This window comes from Chelonia mydas, chromosome 1, assembly GCF_015237465.2.
Source record: "Chelonia mydas isolate rCheMyd1 chromosome 1, rCheMyd1.pri.v2, whole genome shotgun sequence".
Classification (NCBI taxonomy): domain Eukaryota; kingdom Metazoa; phylum Chordata; order Testudines; family Cheloniidae; genus Chelonia; species Chelonia mydas.
The window spans coordinates 149,811,877-149,831,489 of record NC_057849.1 but is presented as its reverse complement, the minus strand read 5'-3'; the positions used below and the strand labels follow the sequence as shown (position 1 = coordinate 149,831,489).

Genomic DNA, 19,613 nt, shown 5'->3' with positions numbered 1-19,613 from the left:
GGCTGAAGCTCTGAGGCAGTACAGTATTTGCTGCTTTTTTTTTTTTTGGTCTGTGCTGCAGCCTGATTGAGGACTTGCGGTTCCTCAGGGTGTCTGTAACTCTGGTGTTTGTATCTTTGAGGTTCTACTGTACTATAATACAAGTAACTCCAGGACCCCCAACTACAGTTGGTGGGACTGGCTGTCCCTCTTGCTACAGTGAATGAGAGCTGGCTCAGAAATGTCACTGCTACTAAAGCTAGCCTGCCTCATGCAAGGAGCTGTGAGGAAGAAGTAGACTGTGAACCTGACTAATGACCTAGGTATTTAACCAAGATCTTACAATCTCCAGGTGCCAGTCAGAAATAGGCCCATAGAAAGCATGCATCTTCCTTTAAAAATCTGCTTTCTCCTCACTTAAAACAATGAAACTCATACACTGAGGCCAGAGGCACAGCCTGTGTTTTGGAGCACAAGAAATGTGGAAACACCACAGTGCTGGCAAGTTTGAAATGAGCAACAGCCTTGGACGCTGCTGAGATGACCCCAGATGTGGCTGCCCTTGGAATTTAAGAGGGAATGGCACGTGAGGCACTGGAGTTGCGGCTGAAAGGGCCAGAGTTCTTGCAGTCAGAGAAACAGTCATCGGTGCTTGTAAATTGGGGAATCTCAAAGCATCAGATCACGGAACCAACTGTGGTTCCAGTGGGATTTTTCATAGAAACATAGAGCTGGAAGGGACTTCAAGAGATTGTCTAGTCCTGTGCTGAGGCAGGATTAAGTAAACATAGATCATCCCCGACAGGTGTTTGTCCGACCTGTCCAGGGATGGGGATTCCACAACTCCTCTAGGTAACCTGTTTCAGTGCTTACATATCCTTTTAGCCTGACCATTTTTCCTAATATCAAAACCTATATCTCCTGTGCTGCAAACTAAGCTAATTACTTCTTGTCCTATTCTTGGTGGACACAGAAAATAATTGATCTCTGTCCTCTTTATAACAACCTTTTATACATTTGAAGACTCAGCCTTCTCTTCTCTAAACTAAACATGCCCAGTTCTTGCAACCTTTACTCATTGGTCATGTTTTCCAAACCTCTTAGCATTTTTGGTTGCTTTTCTCTGGACTCTCCCCATTTGTTCACATCTTTCTGAAATAGTTAGGCCGACTGCTAGCAATTGTGATGTAGCTCTCTCAGACCACCAGAGTCAAGCTAGTCCCCTCCACCATTAGAATAAAGCCGTGTTAGTGGCCAGTTACCACACTATCACCCCTGAAACATTCATATCAATTAAACCATGGACACACCAAAGCTGTAACAAGATTTGGAAATACAATTAAAAGATTATTTGGTCTCGTAATATAGATAGGAACCAAATTTGTTTTTCCCCCAAACTGTTGTGTAGCCTTGCTGTGTCCATTTTAATTAAGTCAGGGGCAGCCATCTTCCCCACCAACACAATTAATTTTATGGCGTAGAGGGGTTCTGAACAGAAGTAAAGGGTGGGGGTCATAGAATCTGTTACTATTAGTGGGCAGTTCATTTGTACTGGTAAGGAAATTAGAATGGTCAGTAGCTATTCTGCAGGAAATATAAACTTCTCATTAACAGAGGAGCAAGGTAGCACTCCTACCCCATCGCATACATGGAAAAATTTGTGTCACTTCAGCTTGGCGAAAACCATTACAAAGTTGGATTTGAGCCATGCGTACCAGCAGCTGGTCCTGGAGGAGTGGTCCAGGCAATATGTCACCATCCATAGCCAGTGGGGTCTATTTCACTATAACAGTTTGTTGTTTGGAGTCACCTCTGCCCTTGCTATCTTCCATCAGGCAGTTTAGTGAGTGTTCCCACAGGAATATAGGAATTACCATACTAGAGCTGAAAAATGGGCCATTTAATCTGATGTCCTGCTTTTCAACACTTCTATAATGCCCACGGATTGTGCAGTTCTGTACTAATTTTCTTCCTGATAGGAGAAGGTGATCAGTTTATACCCTGAAGCATAAGGATTCTGAATCATTGTAATTTTCTCTCACCAGTTATAACTGTTCCTATAAATGATCAATCCTTTTTTGGGGATCTTTGTTTTAGTAATCCCCTGCAACTATAAATTGCATACGTTTTATGTTGCGCACAATATTTTGTTTTACCCATTTTACATTTTGTGTTAATTTTAAGAGTCACCTTGCATTACGGGACTGTGTCAGTATGAATGTCCAACGGATTTTTCTTGTATAGACCTATAACATTCTTCATCTCTAAACCCAATAATCCCAGAATTCTTACTCTCTCCTTATCTGGAAGCCTCCATTCATGTTCATTGCTGTTTCCTTGAACTAGATAAATATTTTACTGTAGGGAAATCAGATTTGAACCAAGGACTTGAACTACACTCACAGAATCCACTGGTAAGCCATAACAACACCATCTTGTAATGTGGTCCTATTTCATCAACAGCCTAATCACAAAAACTTCAGCAGCTGGGCAGCTTTAATACCACAGATAGTTTTGCAGTGTCCATCAATAGCTGGACTGCACTTCAGACACAAGAAAGGCATTTTCCGGGCATCAGTAATGGCTGACTCACATGACTGTGTTAATGTGTAAAGTCGGCCCTAGCTTCCGAGAATGCCACTGAGAAAAATCAGACATATATGCTAATTTACCCTAATGCACTTCTGCCCTGTTTATCCACAGTGTTTGCACCACTGCACTTTTATTTTTTATTAACATGAAAAGGTACATGCCAAATCTGGGACATGGCTTAGGGACAGACTTTCAAGAGGGCTGAAGAAAGAACAGCATGTGGGTGGGTGGGGGCTTAAGTGCTGGAACTAGGGGTTCATTATACACAGGGTTTTACAGTTTTGTTCAATGCTTCTCGGTGTCCCCACTGTATAAACTGTTCCAGAGTGTTATACAGCACACAAAGAAGAGATTATAGATTCTTTGGTTATGAATCCCAACAACAAAAATCCAAACATGATGATAGGAGATTCGTAGATCAACATAATGATAATGACCTTGTTAGGAGATTAAGGAAGTTGAATCATCTGTGGATGTAATAATTATGGGTGATCTTAACTACCCCTATGTTAATTGGTTGAATGGCACATCAGGGCACTGTCTGGAGGCTTACTTTATTGATGCCATAAGCGACTGCTTCTTAGATCAGCTTCTTATGACACCTACAATGGAGGAGACAGCTCTCAACTTAGTCTTATGTAACAGGCAGGAGTTAATGCAGGAAGCTGGTGTGGGAGTTCCACTGGATGACAATGATCAGTGCACTGTTGAGGCTGATCTATTAGAGGGTGACTTCCCTAGAGGTAATACAGTTTTAAAATCTGCTCATTTCACATTCACTGTCACTATGATGAAATTCTTTGCAGCCAGCTGAGAGCAAAACTAAAAAGCTCCATAGACTCAGCCTGGAGGCTACTGAAGGAAACAGTGGTGTAGGGGGAAAATAATGTATAAACCTTTGAGACACCCCACCATGACCACTGTCCCAAAAGGGTAGTAAGAAGAGAAGAAAACCAGCATGGTTAAATGAAGTACAAAAATTTAATTGGACTAAAGGAATATCTTTTAAATAATAGCAATCTTACCTGATCAATAAATAGCTTACAGTGCTAACTGTGCCTGGCAGGGTGAACATTGTAACTAAAAAGGGGCAAAGAGTGTAAAGAACGACTAACTCAAGATATTAAGATAAACAGTAATTCATCCTTTAAGTACGTAATGAGCCAGAAGAGGTGTGTGGCTCTTGGCTTTCTAGTCGATCAAGAGGTAAGGGAAGATGAAAAATGGAACCAAATAGTTGGATACAGGTTGCATCAGCATTTACCCTAGAGGACAAAGCTGCAGCGGTCAAGGGTGAAGAGGACAAAGTGTAGCAGCCCAGATATGACTTGAACCTCTGACCAGTGAATGTGGGAAGGAGCTAGAGCATGCAATTTCCCAAACACGTGGTGGTCTCCGGAGCATAAGCCCCTATGAGCTATTTATAATGTGTCCCTCTCATCATAATCACTTGCAAGCATGGGTCAGTTTTCAAACATGCATGCTGAAAAAATGGAGGAGTGCATTTCAGCCACGAAAGCAGGCCAATGAGACTGGTAGCCCAAGCCTAAACAAATTAAGGCAGTCACCTCAGTGTAATGAGAATAAATGAATAAAAGCCCCAGAATTTCAACAGACTCTTTTTCCCTTGCTCTTCTTGCAGGTGAGAAAATAAGAGACTAGCTACTAAGCTTTCTCTTAGGCCTGGAATGGGTAGGACTGTGCTTAGTTACAGAAATACTCCATTTACCAAGAGACACTCATGTGAGAACACACAAATTGCCATTCCAGGTCAGACCAATGGTCCATCCCGTCCAATATCCTGACTCATCCAGCGGCCAAGCCAGCTGCTTCAGGGATAATTGCCCATTATGCATTATCATGCCTATGAGGGAAAGTTTCCTCCAAAGCCCAGGCAGTTAGTGGTTGGCTTATGTCCTGATGCATGAGGGTTAATATTCCTTGCACATTTTTATCATAGAAATGAAAGGGAGAGGATATTTTCTGATTCAATGGGAAACAAGTGAATAATAATTCTATGAAGCTGCACAGTGAAAAGAGAGACTCTTTGAGCGCAACAAGAAACGGGATTTAAAAATTTCATCAGTACAGCAGAAGGTCCTGCCAATTGAACCATTTCCAGTAAACAATCTGCTAAGTCTGACAGTTTGAAGGAGTACCAGACTGTTAGGAGTGAATAGGCTGCGATTTTTTAAAGGTTTATTTTTCATCTGAGCACTTTTATTTGTGAGCAACATCTTAAAAAACATGCCTGTCCGATGATATTTCCAGCTAAACTGAGGGACTTCCCCATTGCTGCATTCTGAAAAAAGAACCCAGGGAAATTCTGTATTTAGGCCTCAGTATCCAAACCCAAAATACCCAGCATCTGCACATTGCCACCAATCAATCACTGCGGCTGCAGACTATCCTGTCCTGAGAGGCCCAGGCTGCGTCCTTATCTGCCCTGGGTGGGCAGCTTTTGCAGCTGTGACAAGCAGTTACACACTGGGAGATTTCTTCCTCTGATCTGCTCCACCACACCTCACACAGATGGATTTGTCTGTGGTGGACAAAACTTCCCCCTCCATCTTCCACTCCTGTTTTCCTTCCTGCAGGAGACACAAGCACTACAGACACCCGGGCGGGACGGGGCAGAACTGGGAATAAAGGTGTTTTAAGGGCACAAGAGTAGGCTGAGAAAATGTGTTACAGGGGATTTCAGGGGGCATAGCCAAGGCCAGTACTTGCCAAGCATTCCACAGAACTGAGCTATTCATGTTCCAGCAAAAGCAGCAGCTGGTTGTTAACCGGTATAGCTCTGGCAAGGGGGAGAGCCACTTACTGTGCTTGACAGGTTAGTACATCAGCTGTAAGGGATCCAGCCTGTTTCCCAGGTGGGCAGTTTCCTTGTCTTCTCCTTGTGGAAGAACTTTCCTATCCCAGCTGAGAGAATATGTAATAATGTGAAGCACATCTTCAGGGTGCATTTAGATGCCAACATTTCTACAGCAGGGGTAAAATGGATAGTACTGCTCTAATATTGTACCAAATCAAATTCTCCTTTAGTGCTTTCCAATGTTCAGGAGAGAGGGATTGGTGCAGTTCTGTGACCTCAAAATCAACTTCTCTGCCACTGTTAAGGTTAACTTCTAGAAACACCACTGATGGTGTCTAACAAATTGGGAGGTCACAGCCATGTGAGAACAGAGTCCTACAGTAGCTCCTACTTCCCAGCAGACTCCAGCTGAAAGTGCTGCAAAACTTAAGGTGTTCAGTCTCTGAAGAGTGGGAAGCCAGTATCAGTACATTGTGTCATAGCTGAAGTTTGGATGTGCAGCTAAAATACCAGGGATAGGTCAACTGAACATACAGAGAGGGACTAAAGTTAAGAGGTGAACAAATAGAAAACTGACTGAAAATAGGAAGGCACAGAGCCTTTACTCTTTAATTACTGGGTGACACTTTTTCAGCACCTTCCATGTGAGGATCCCAAAGCACCTTATGTGCCTCAAGAAAGACAGACACCCAAACATTGAGGCATTCAAAATTAGAGGCCATTTTTGAAGGTTTGGTCCTCAGTATCTTGGCCAAGGCCACAGAAGTAGTCTGTGTTAGAACCAGAGCTAGAACTCAGGAGTTCCTTGCTCCTAGTCTTGTGTGCAGACTACCACACAATGTGTCCCTCTGATTCAGGTAGAAAGTAACCAGTTAATTAGAATTGCCTGGGTACTCTTCCATCATTCATGGTAAAAGCCAATATTATATTTAAAAAATAGCACTCCCCCCCAAAGGTGCAATGCTGAAGTTCCATGGTTCACAAAAGGCAATAAGTCTTTTCACTTCCAAAAATGTGAGCATATTCCAATATAGCATCAGAGAAAGTGTAGCGAAATAGGATTAAGCAGGGATGGCTGAATTCCTACACAATGTGCAGCCACAGAAAATAATAGTGTTTCAATGGACTGATGAGAAAGCAACCTAAATTGTTCAGTGGCAAAAGCCCTTTGCCCAAAATATTTCTGATTAGCACAGAATCTCCCTTGAGATGAGGCAGGTTTAATGTTCCTTTTCATGTGGCAGAATTTGATGTTGCAAATGCTGTCTGATATTACTGTTGGTTATTATCAGGCAAGCAAGGATGCAGCTCATGGATATATGGCTGGGGCCTGGTGAATAGTTTGTATCTGACTTTGGATTTCTTCATATAGAAGATCTGAATCCAAACAGTAGGAAATGAACTTGCTTGTTCAGGATTTCTAGTTAACGGAATCTCAGATTTGCTGTCTAGCAGATTGGCAGATAGTAGACATGCTGATGGAAATATTGGTATGCAAAAATGCCAAATGGTGACATTCTGAAGCAGCAAACATATGCACAGTAAGGACAATTTCCACACTGATTGCTACAAGTTCAGTGTGGAATGCTGATTTAAATCAGATATCTATATGGCAAGTGCTGCATGTGGGAGCAGAGGCATACATATTCAGCGCAAGGTACAGGATTTAGCCATGTGATTTCTTCTGTGGCTGTTACACTCCTAATTTCCTACACATCACTGAATATTTGCCACCATAAAATCCAAGGCAAACCATCCTATTTGCACGGATTATCATGCCATAAAGATATGGACGGCTTGATTTTTAGAGATGCCTGAGTACACCCAGCACCTCTGAAAAATCAAGTGGCTAGGGCTTAAGCCCCAGCTCCTAGAGTCGAATGGCCATATAACTCAACAAGCAAATGTAATCTCTCTCAGATTCCTTAACCCTCTCCCCAAAGGTTTCAAAAGTTTACAACCCACGTAGGAAGGAGGCATCTAAAAAGAGACTTGAAAGACCTATGCTGCACTTTAATCAACGACACTTTAATTATCAAGGCTTACCATGGTGACTTTTACATATAAAGGTCAGAAAGCCACTGCAGGCACTACCTAAACTTTCACAGCCTGGGTCTCTCCTCACATGGTTATTTTATCTCTTAATTATCCAGAGGAAGGCTTTTTGTTAGCAGAGCAATGCTGCCGCCTTGTCCCCATGTAGCTGGTAGAAATGAATTGGTACTTTAGCTCTAGTTGAGTGGGAAACTCATTTTCTCTGATGTGGAACTCACTTGAACATGATGGGCTCTAAAGTTTCGCGGGTTGTGTTCAGCTTGGGAGACAATGCGAGAAACGGAGCAGCAAGTGGACAGAGTGACACACAAACACGAGGAACGGAGCAGCAAGTGGACATAGTGACACACAAGCACAGTATGTCTGTGACAAGGAGCCGAGGTTCGGTATATAACAACATCCAAATAAAATAACTACTAGCTGTGCCATATACAGCCCATCCAACTTAGCTTTTGGGGGCACTTTTATCCAGAATCCAGAACGCAGGCTTCCCACTGGCTGGCAAAAAAACAAACAAACAAACAAAAAACCAATACCAACTTTGAATCATCCTTTAAAAAAATTCAAATGGCAGAGAAAAGGTTCGGCAACACAAACGGATTTTGCATCCCCTCCAGATAGTTAGTGAGTTGCTCAAAACTTCACACTATCTGGGTTCGCTCATCCCTAGCTCTAGTGAGTAGATGATGGTGACCACCCATTGTTTGCATATTTAAAGTGTCATTATTAATCTTGATTTAAAGCACCACCTTGCCATTGAAAACAAAGCCCCACCAGGAGAAGAGGGAACATGCCCCACAGCATTAGTTCTTCCGTGACAGTACAGCTTGTATTAGCAGTGTTTACCAGCTATTCCCATTTTTTCATACTGGGTGCTGGATGTTAAACCAAAATATCTACTGTGGAGACAAGACATCAGCACTGAATTTGTAAGAAATAAACTAAAACTGAAAGATTATTCACTCATATGAGTAACCACGCTATACAGCACCTTGCATCCACAAACTCCTGCTGATCTCTCGCTTTCACTTTATATATATATATATATATATATATAAAGAATTTCAAAAATGGATGCTGAAAGTTAGACTCCTAAATCCATGTTCAGGGACCTAAATAAGTGACCCAATTTGCAAAATTGCCAAGCATTAAGCAGCTCCTGTTGGCACAGAAATTGCTGAAATGAAACTAATGAATACTACCATGTCACACTCTACGGACAATCACAGTCAGTACTAACACAAGATGCCATTGCAACAGGAAAGTATGGTTTATTGCCCTATACAGGAAAGGGGTCAAATGCTAATGGCACAATGGTATATGGACCACTACACCCAATATAAATCTTTCACCCCTAGTCACCAAGGGAGAAGAGAGCCTGTTTGAGAGCTTCAGGCCTTCTTAGGTGACTAAGAAGGTGACTGAGCATCATCTGTAGAGAATTAGCTCTGACAAAAATATGCAATAAGGAAGACCAGGCTGGGGGAACCTATTGCTTCATTAAACAGCTAAAGCTCATCTACACTGGGTTTTGTCGCTCGACTACAACCCCCTGGTGTGAAGCACGCCAGTACCATTCATAGTGTGCCCCATGCCGTACATCTGCACTAACAGTAGCTGCGCCAGTGATGATACACAGCTGCAGCAGTAGACAAGCACACAGTGTCTGCGCAGAAGAAAGCCATTATAAAGGTACACTGGGTGCTTGATTTGACCCAGTCCAACTCAGTTAACGCCCATTTGTTAAAATAATGGCTAAAGAGGGCAGTTTCAAGGAAGGGATAAAGAGAAAGGAGATTTAATGGCCCTCAGAGGTGGTGTTTGGCAGGGTTATTGAATCAACTCCTAAACTGGTCTGGCTGGGGGGATGGGAGTTACCCATTGGTGGATCTAGTCCAGTAGTTCCCAACCTATTTACAGTTGTGGGCCGCATATCCGGCCCACAATATGTTATGTGGACTGCATCCAATACTACCTGTATGACCTTGAGGATGTCACATGTGACATGGGCCGCAGCTCTGTGCTGATTGGGCTGCAAGTGGCCTGCAGGCCGCAGGTTGAGAACCACTGATCTAATCTATTGACATGGTTAACAGGGGAGGTCAGGGTGGCAGAAAAGGAGAGACCAAGAAGAAAAAGATAAGAACTCTGGGTAGGATCCAGAGCGAGGCCATGTCTACACTAGGGGTGCTTTGCTGTTTTAGGATTACTGCTGTACTATACTGACAAAGTGCTCCCAGGGTGGATCATAGCTTAAACCAGCAAACTGCACTTTTGCCTGTATAGCTTATTCCAGCCCTCCTGAGCAAAAAGATGCTATACTGGCAAAAGTGTATTGTCAGTCGCATAACTATATCCGTCAGGGAACACACCTCTTCACACTCCTGACGGACATAGCTATTCTGGCAGATGTCTGTAGTGCAGGCAATGGCTTGACGCCAAGTACTGTAGGATTAGCCCAGAAGAAAAACAAGCACAGGTTGATCTCAGTATGTACTCTAAGATTCTGAGTTCTTTGTAATCTGACCTGTAACACCAGCCAGCCTTTCTGTGTACCCCTTGAGGACTGCCATACCATAACCCTAAACCTTTCTGTAGCGGGGTGGTTACCTGCTCCTGCCCTGTGGGGCTTAAAAGCCAGGGAGAGAGCCAGGGCTGAGGGCAAGAAAAACAAGACTGATTGGGGAAATGGCTGCAGCTGGGCCATGCCCCAATCAGGCCACAGCTAGGCTGAAGCTTAGCCAGAGTCTCTCTGTGTTCAGAGAGAGAAGGGCCTGGCTGCAGGGACCTGAGGGAATACCTAGATTGGAGCAGGGCTGAGGTAGAAAGGTCAGGGGAGCTCTGGCCTCGAAACCCCCAGGCTGTGAGGCCTAGATTAAGGCCTATTAGGTCCTGGGGTTGAAAGGGGGCAGCCCGCGGGTAGACAGAGGCAGTAGGTCCAAACCCTGTCGCCTGTGATGAGTGGCTGATACGCTGCAGTCTGCCCTGGGGGACGGGGCTTAGCGATGACTGGCAGTAGCCAAGACTTAGGTGAGGTGGGGGTAGTGGGTTGAAGTTCCCCAGGGAGGGGAGACCCTCAGGGATTGTTGGGGTTTACTGCCAGGGGGCAGCACCCCAGTGGGAGGAGGCACTGGGTCCTGGGAGGCACTGGGGCCAGCAGTAAGGCGGATCACCAGACGGCAGAGGGAGCTCCAGAGGCTGAGGAGCTAATTCCCAAGGACAACTAGCAGGAGATGCTGCCGGGTGAGTCTGGCTCTATTATGCTTTCCCCTAACAAAAAGAGATGAAGCTTTGCCTTTTATTTTCAGTTTCTGAAATTCTCCCTCTATTTTAGGCTTTGCTATTTAAAAACCTAGGGTTGATATATTTTTATTTTTGAATAAATTTGGTTTTATTTTAACTATATTTGATATTATTGGTTCTTTGGGAGGTTATTCCTGCAGTATTGCCAACTGCAAATGTTCAAATTTTATGAGTCAGCCCCCACACCCCAAATCATAAAATTGACTTTAAAAATCTTTTTTTTTTTTAAATAGCATATTTTGTGGTTCTTCTTATTTGCCTTCTGGCTTTTGAGCCATTAGAATTCACAGTTTCAAGCTTTCCTTTGCAACCATCAACACTATAAACTGACTTTTTTAAAAAAATGAAAGCTGAGATTCTCCTGTAATCACTTCATTTTAGGAACTGGGGCCCACGAAATATCGTATGACTAGCAACAAAATTGCAAGATTTGGCAACTCTGAATAAATGATGCTTTGATCTCTGAAGAGACTCTCAAAAGTGATCCCACAAGGTGATGCCAGCATTCTAGCTATGGTTAGGCCAAACCAGGGGAAGAGTCTGACAAAGGACAAGAGGTCAGTTTTGAGGAGCTGGCATGACAGCCAGTTTTCTCTCTCTTCTTCTGTTTCCCTGTGGCACTAAACTAGGACCCTGGTCCTGCAAACACCTGATCACATGAATAACTTAGTGCACTTGATTAGTCCCACTGAGCTCAATTGGACCACTCAGATGCTCAAGCATTTTCAGGATCAGAGCCTATAAAAGCAAACAAAGGAGCAGGAATGCTAATGGGTTTCTTTCTCCCTCCTGCTAGTCCATGGAAAGCCGTTATCTCTTTCTGAGTGCACTACTGGAGTCTCCCCTCTCCTTCTTTCATAAACAAACATTAGTTACATTGCTATGCATAGATTTGTGTTTGTTTTAGTTTGTTAATGGGAGCCATTGATAAGATACAGTGTTTCTTTTTTGTGTGGGGCGGCTATTTTTGCCTCTTGCATGAAAATAAGCTGCAACACATCTCAAATCCCAAATGGCTTTTTTGACTCATGTTACCTATCAAGATTTCTCTTATGTGCCAGAGACAGTGTCAACATGATGCTGAGATGCATAGCTCAACAAAATTTATATAACTCAAACACAACCTCAGCCCTCTAAAACTCTTGCATTATTTACTGCAGTCTGCTTGCTGACTTAATAGTGTTTTGTCCTGTCCTTGAATCCTGCGTGGATGGAGTCATAAGGAAATCAATGTGTCCTGACCAGCAAGTCCTACTTTCCACAGTGCGCTGGAGTCCCCAGTGTGTCAGAGGTTCTAATATGTATTAGTTTCTTATCATTGCGGGGCTAATTGTAATGTTTCACATTCATTAAATCTCTTTATGCACTTGTCAACCAGCCTAGAAAGAAAAGAACAAGAGTCATACAAACAAAGCACAACAGAATAAATATTGTCTCCCCCAGTGAAAAACATTATAGCATGAACAAAACTCATGCTAATCGGTATGCATCTAACTGATTCATTGAGCACCCTTTTTGTTGTGGTATCAAGGCAGCAGTACAAAATTAAGGCGCACAAGCAGTCTAACGGAAGAGGTCTTCACTGTTGCTTAATTAGATGGGCAGCTTCAGCTTCCCTATCATCACAGTTGTAACCGGCGGTCCTTGATCAGGAGCGAGATTCAGAGCTAGCCAGGCCACAAGCCATGGAGGGCCTTGTAAATGAGAGACAGGACTTTGGTGTGGAGCCAGAGCAGGATCGGGAGCTTGTAGTGCATTGCGCTGGTGCTCAGCAACGTTCGCATCAATATTTCTGGCTCCAAAACCATGCTGCAGCCTGAATTTGACTGAATTCCTAAGTCAGCCCCAGGTAGAGCAAGTTGCAGAAGTACAGATTGGAGGTGACAAAGAAGTGTGTATTACAATGGCAGGGTCCTCATGTGACAGGAATGACTGTCATTTCCAGGCTTGTTTGTAGTGGTCAAAGGCATTTCTCATACCTGTTCTGTTCCCGAGTGTCCAGGAGCTGTGATGAGTCCAACGTGCCTCCTAGTCAGCATGTCACCTCGATGTCTGGTAGTCAAGTCACCTCAGGAGAGAGTGAGGCAGTGCAGAGGTCATCTGCTTTTGTTCCATCCCATCACTGCCCTTTGTACATATGTTACCTGTGTAGAATATCAGCTCTTTGGGGCCTGGACTATATATTCCTACCTGTGTGTAAAGCATCTAAGACATTGGGTTCTAAATGTTTTAAAATCAATTAATCAATCTACATATTGGATATGGTTAACTTTTTATTCAAGCAAGACAATTTATAATTTCTACAGCACCTTTAATCTAAGGCACACAACCATTAATTGGTAAGGTTTATATGAATATGTTCCATGTATAGAGTGAGTATAAATACAGTATCACTGAATTTAATGAAGCAGTGGGTTTTAAAGGGACTGAGGTTGAGGCTGGGAGGGTGGAAGCCCAGAGTTTCAACCAGGGGCCTGATACTTATTCTGTGATCTTGGGTAAATTGCAACCTCCCAGGATCAGTTTCCCCATCTACATACACATTGTGAAGACAGTGGTCACTTTGGATGGGCTATTACCAGCAAGAGAGTGAGTTTGTCTGTGGGGGGGCGGAGGGTGAGAAAACCTGGATTTGTGCTGGAAATGGCCCAACTTGATGATCACTTTAGATAAGCTATTACCAGCAGGAGAGTGGGGTGGGAGGAAGTATTGTTTCATGGTGTCTGTGTATATAATGTCTTCTGCAATTTCCACAGTATGCATCCGATGAAGTGAGCTGTAGCTCACGAAAGCTCATGCTCAAATAAATTGGTTAGTCTCTAAGGTGCCACAAGTCCTCCTTTTCTTTTTGCGAATACAGACTAACACGGCTGTTACTCTGAAACCTTTCCCCATCTGTAAACTTTCCTGCCCCATAGGAGACAAGTGAGGATTTTTTATACAGTGTTTTGAAAACTTAGCACACTGTGGATTGTTATGACCCTTGAGCTGGAGGGCAGCAATGGGGTGGAAAACTGGTATGCAGCCCGCTAGTAAAGAATGGAAAACTGGAAGAAGTGCCATAGGATTTTGTGTGTCTAGGAAGAGCAGATAGGCCCTTGAATTTTAAAGTATTGCTTAAAAGACACACAGATATGGAATTCCACCTGCATGGAACTCATTCTATCTATCTGGCCAAGCACAGCCATTGTTCTTGGGATTAGGATGTGTGGTTCCAAGGAAGCTTGGTATTTCATTAAACCAGCACTCTTCCCCAGACAGCACCAACACAGCTCTACACAAAAGTACATATGGCTGGTGGATGTGAACTAGGCTTTTTTCCCCCAGTGGGTGGGGGAAGTATGCAACCTTTTCGAATTAGTGATTTATCTCTATATAGCCCCTTTAAAAAAACCCACACACATAAGGATACTAAACTCAGCTGGGCCACAGCGATGAAGTAAGCGTGTCCTCTTCATCTGTCTTCCTAAACTAGCACTTTTTGCCTTTTGGATCCACTGTCAACTTTCTGCCATTGGGGGAGATTCTCTGGATGGCTTTTTCAGCGAACTGCCCCCAAAGAGAAAGATGTGGCATCTCCATAAGTGAAGACTCCACATCATATACATCACATCACTGTCCATCTCCTGTTGTGAGTGTAATAGCTGCTTCACTGTTAATATAGTTAGTTCCCCTCAAAGCTGAATGAGGACTAGCAGGGCTGCTCAGAAGCAGAATTGCCATACAGCTCAAATTTCATTGCGATCTGTCTTGCTAGCTATTCTAGTTTTATATCCAGGTTCCTATTTACAGAGACAATGTGAGTGTGTGTGTGTGTGTGTGTCTCTCTTTCTCACACACACACCCACCCCGACATCCTGATGCTGTGGTCCATTGTCTGACAAATCATTCTGAGTGATTCCTCCATAGCAACAAGACAGTTCTACCCACCACTTCCTCCTCCCTGTCCAAAATCTTTCTATTCTGTTCCACTTGCAGCCAGATATCCAAAGCCATTAAAGAAAGCATCAGCACTAGCAAAGGAGAAGGTAATGAATATGATTTTTAAAGAGACTACAAATATTTAGTTGCATCTCCTGTCAAAGTGAACTTTCCCCACCGAGGTTCCAGCATCAGCTGAAAATAGGAATTGTTTTGCTTTCAATTCAGTTAGCAGACTGTTCTCTCCTGGTTTATATATAGCCTTCATCACCACAGTATCTGAATGCTTCATATCTAGAGTTCTTACTGTAATAGTAAATATCTGTCCTGGCTGGAGCACCCAAAGACTCAGGATTGGGGGGCCCATTGTAGTAGGTGCTGTACAAACACAGAAAAGAGGCAATTCTGGTCCCAGAGGATTTACAGTCTAAGGGCTTGTCTACACGGCGGGGTAACATGCTCTACAGGCGTGTGATTTCTAAAGTGCACATTAATTGGTCCATGTAGACTCCGTGGATGTGCACTAAAGGTTCCCACATGCGCTTTAACAGAACTGTTTCAAACAGTGCCACATTAAAGCGCATCAGCAGGGTCTACATGGACTAATTAATAACCAACAGTGCTAGTATGCTTTAGAAATCATACTCCCATACAGCACAGGACCCCAGTGCATACACAAGTCCTAAAACACATTGAGTGCATTTGTGCCTCTTCACAAGACCCAAGTGCACCAGATGAGAGCAGCACATGATTGGAACGTGCATTATATGGTGATAAGAGGGCTAAAATATCATCTCCCAAAGTCTCTACTTCTGCCATTCTTCACAAACCACCACTCCTCCACTGCAGTAGCAGACTGTGTGCAATGGTGACATGTTGGGTACAAGAGGGAACATGGGAGAGCTGCCTTCTGCCCTCCAGACCTGTAATGCTAGAATATTATGAAGCAGATACATAACTGATTGCTTTGCATAAAAATTAATCCATTTGACCATGCATCTTTCCAAAGAAATGCTAGCAGTTTAGAAATAGCTGTTATCGAGCTTAGGGCGGAGGTTATGGATCATTTGACTGCACATCAGATGAAAGGAAGAGTTTGGAATCCCACAATGAGATGCCCTGTTTAGTGACATCACCTTGCTTTGCTGATCAATTCCCATTAGAGTTCACAGTCCCTTTGATCAATGTCATCTTTAAAAATACTGAGACAGCAAAAGCTCAGGAATTGTTTAATGTCCCTTTATTTATATTGCAGTAACTCAAGCAATTCACTCAAAACAAATTAATTTGACTAAAAAATTTAACCACGAATAATTGCAGTTTTAATCGCACTGTTAAACAGTAATAGAATACCAATTTAAATTGATTATAAATATTTTTGGATGTTTTTCTACATTTTCAAATATATTGATTTTTAATTACAACACAGAATACAAAGTGTACAGTGCTCACTTTATATTGTTTTCTTACAAATATTTGCACTGTAAAAAAGATAAACAAAAGAAATAGTATTTTTCAGTTCACAACATACAAGTACTGTAGTGCAATCTCGTTATCATGAAAGTGCAACTTACAAATGTAGATTTTTTTTTTTTTTGGTTACGTAACTGTACTCAAAAACAAAACAATGTAAAACTTTAGAGCCTACAAATCCATCAAATCCTACTTTTTGTTCAACCAATTGCTCAAACAAGTTTGTTTACATTTACAGGAGATAATGCTGCCCGCTTCTCGTTTACAATGTCACCTGAAAGTGAGAACAGGCGTAGCCAGCATTGCAAGGTATTTACATGCCAGATATACGAAACATTCGTATGTCCCTTTATGCTTCAGCCACCCTTCCAGAGGACATGCTTCCATGCTGATGACACTTTTGTTAAAAAAAATAATGCATTAATTAAATTTGTGACTGAACTCCTTGGGGGAGGATTGTATGTCTCCTGTTCTGTTTTACCTGCATTCTGCCATATATTTCATGTGAAAGATGATGACCCAGCACATGTTCATTTTAAGAACACTTTCATTACATATTTGACAAAATACAAAGAAGGTACTAATGTGAGATTTCTAAAAATAGCTCAGCACTTGATCCAAGATTTAAGAATCGGAAGTGCCTTCCAAAATCTGAGAGGGATGGGGTGTGGAGCATGCTTTCAGAAGTCTTAAAAGAGCAACACTCCGATGCAGAAACTACAGAATCCGAACAACCAAAAAAGAAAATCAACCTTCTGCTGGTGGCATCTGACTCGGATGATGAAAATGAACATGCGCTGGTCCACACTGCTTTGGATTGTTATCGAGCAGAACCCGTCATCAGCATAGATACATGTCCTCTGGAATGGTGGTTAAAGCATGAAGGGGCATACGAATGTTAAGCATCTCTGGCATGTAAATATCTTGCAATACCGGCTACAAAAGTGCCATGCGAATGTCTATTATCATTTGCAGGTGACATTGAAAATAAGAAGCAGGCAGCATTGTCTCCCGTAAATGTAAACAAATTTGTTTGTCTGAGCAATTGGCTGACCAAGCAGTAGAATTAAATGGACTTGTAGGTGCCAAAGTTTTACATTGTTTTATTTTTGGGTGCAGTTATGCAGAAAAAAATAATTCTACATTTGTAAGTTGCAGTTTATAGAATAGAATGATAGAGATTGCACTATAGTACTTGTATGAGGTGAACTGAAAAAAACTCTTGTTTCTTTTTTACAGTGCAAATATTTGTAAGACAAATATAAAATGAGCACTGTATACTTTGTATTCTGTGTTGTAATTGAAATCAATATATTTGAAAATCTAGAAAACATCCAAAATATTTAAATAAATTGTATTCTATTGTGATTAAAACTGCAATCATGATTTTTTTTAATCTCATGATTAATCGCAATTTTTTGTAATAGTTTGACAGCCCTAGTGTGTGTCAGCTCCTGAATATTTTTGTTTGATCTTGAAATAAAGCCAATTTAAATGCAATGTAAAAAAGTGGAGAATGATTAAAAATAATATTGATTGTTAGTTAAAAGCAAAAATCTTTGCTATAGAACTGTTGTGTTGCATCTTTATGGACACTATAGTTGTATGAAGGTGCAAGAGGGACACTAGTACCTGTGTTTGTAATGAATTGTGCATGTCACTGTGGATGGCTGTTGCATTAAATCTAAAGGGATTGTCTGCTGTTTTTGTGAAGGAAGACATTTTTCTAGCATTATCAGTTGCAGTATAAGGATTGCAAAAGCCAAATCCAGACAGGGTCAGCTTTGTCAGATGGGAGGGTTTATTTTTTGGCATTTTCCCATTTTTCTTCCTGGAGAATCCATGCAAATCGGTCATGTTTACTGTTATTTCCACTTCTTTTTTTCTCAACCCCTATTCTTTTTCTGAAGCATATAGCCTTTTGACACCAGACAGACCTAAATCCAGTACTGTCATTTAAGTAGGCAAAGGAGTTAGAGTGGATGCTTTATGTATTATGCTGCCTACTTTTTAGGAATTAAAAAAACAAAACAATTTGAATATAAAGTAGGGTGACAGAGGAATAAGACATGGACTTGGATCTCACTTACACTGGTGTAAGTCTGGAATAGCTCCATTTAGGTGAAAATTTACTTCCAGTGGGTAGTGGTGGGGGGCAACGTGAGTTTTCTGTTGGGGTTTATATGGCCTGCCCTGAACCCTGCTGCATACCACCAGAACCTTTAAATCAGAGGTTTTCAAACTGTGGGGAATATCCCCCTACGGGGCATGGAGGAACGTTTGGGGTGGGGGTGAGCACCAACGCCAGGCAGGCTCAGGCTTCAACACCGCACAGTGGAGCTTGGTGAGGGAGCGCCACGTCTGCCCCTTGACTCACCTCTCTTTGTCTGGGAGCAACCAAAAATTGTAAGTCAAAGGGGGTCTCAGCTCAAAAAGTTTGAAAACTGTTGCTTTAAATTTTGACCCCCACCCCCATCAACGGTTATGTGTTGTCTCTGCTGACTTCTACACTTTTGCGACTGAGATCAGGATGTGAGCCTCTCAATCTAAGGCCTGGGCATGGTTAGCTGCCAGGATACGAACACATTATTTTGCCTGGTTTACGCTGATCACTGCATTGTATTCAGCATGGTGTGAGCAAACATGAACCCAGCTATGTTCAGACGTTGTAAAAGTTTAGTCTAGGCCAGGTCAGAGTTGCAGAAAGGCCCTGTGCTAAAGTTCCACTCGTCCTTCTCTACAGTTGTCTTTGTCCTAAGTGCAAGTCAGTTGTCATAGACTATAGAGATATTCCTATGTGTGAGCAGAACAAAGCTGTTTCTGCTACAGGTTAACAGAGGAATTGATTATAATACTAGCAAGTATGAAAAATGTTTAATACCCATGACCTAAAATTATCATCTGACTGCTGTTCAGTGTCCTGTGTGAGATGAGTTAGTGATCTCAGGCCACTTCCTAATGGATACTTTTAATTGGAAAGCCAATACCACATTTAATAGTATTGCAGGTAGTCTCAATAGGGAGGCCAGGTACTGAATGAACGTGGGATTGAGCTACCCTCTCACCTGCTAGAGGGAGATTGAGGGCAGTGCAGGGAACTGCAGAATGCTGTTTCTCTTCTATGAACTTCACTCTCTAATGGGACCAGTCCAGCATCATTCATGTATACCTTGAGTCACAAACCCTTTTGCAATTGTTCAAATCCAAGGGAATGCTGAACTGGAAATGTCTCTTGCCCCTTTCAGCTGGTTACAACATCATCTGTTGCAGTTTTCTCCAGCTTCCCATTGAGCCCGGTAAATTGTTTCGCAAAAGGGTCAGAAATCTGTCGCAAAAGCCTTTCAATATTCATAAGGTGCAAGGTCTCTCTTAGCAAGGCATACACCCAGGCCTTGCTTCCAGGATCTGTCTGCTGGCTCTCTTGGTGTCCGCGTCTGGTGCCAGGCTGATGTAGGGCGAAAGGGAAGAAAAA

At 42.5% G+C, this 19,613-nt stretch overlaps 1 long non-coding RNA gene across 1 annotated transcript in view; it reads right to left on the bottom strand.

Annotated features, from left to right (window-relative positions):
* Positions 1–11,352: 11,352 nt before the first annotated feature.
* LOC119566618 overlaps positions 11,353–19,613 on the bottom strand; it is a 153,995-nt gene continuing 145,734 nt past the window's right edge. The window contains exon 6 of the long non-coding RNA XR_006287908.1: positions 11,353–19,586. This is a non-coding gene — a long non-coding RNA (uncharacterized LOC119566618). The remainder of the gene's footprint in view (positions 19,587–19,613) is intronic.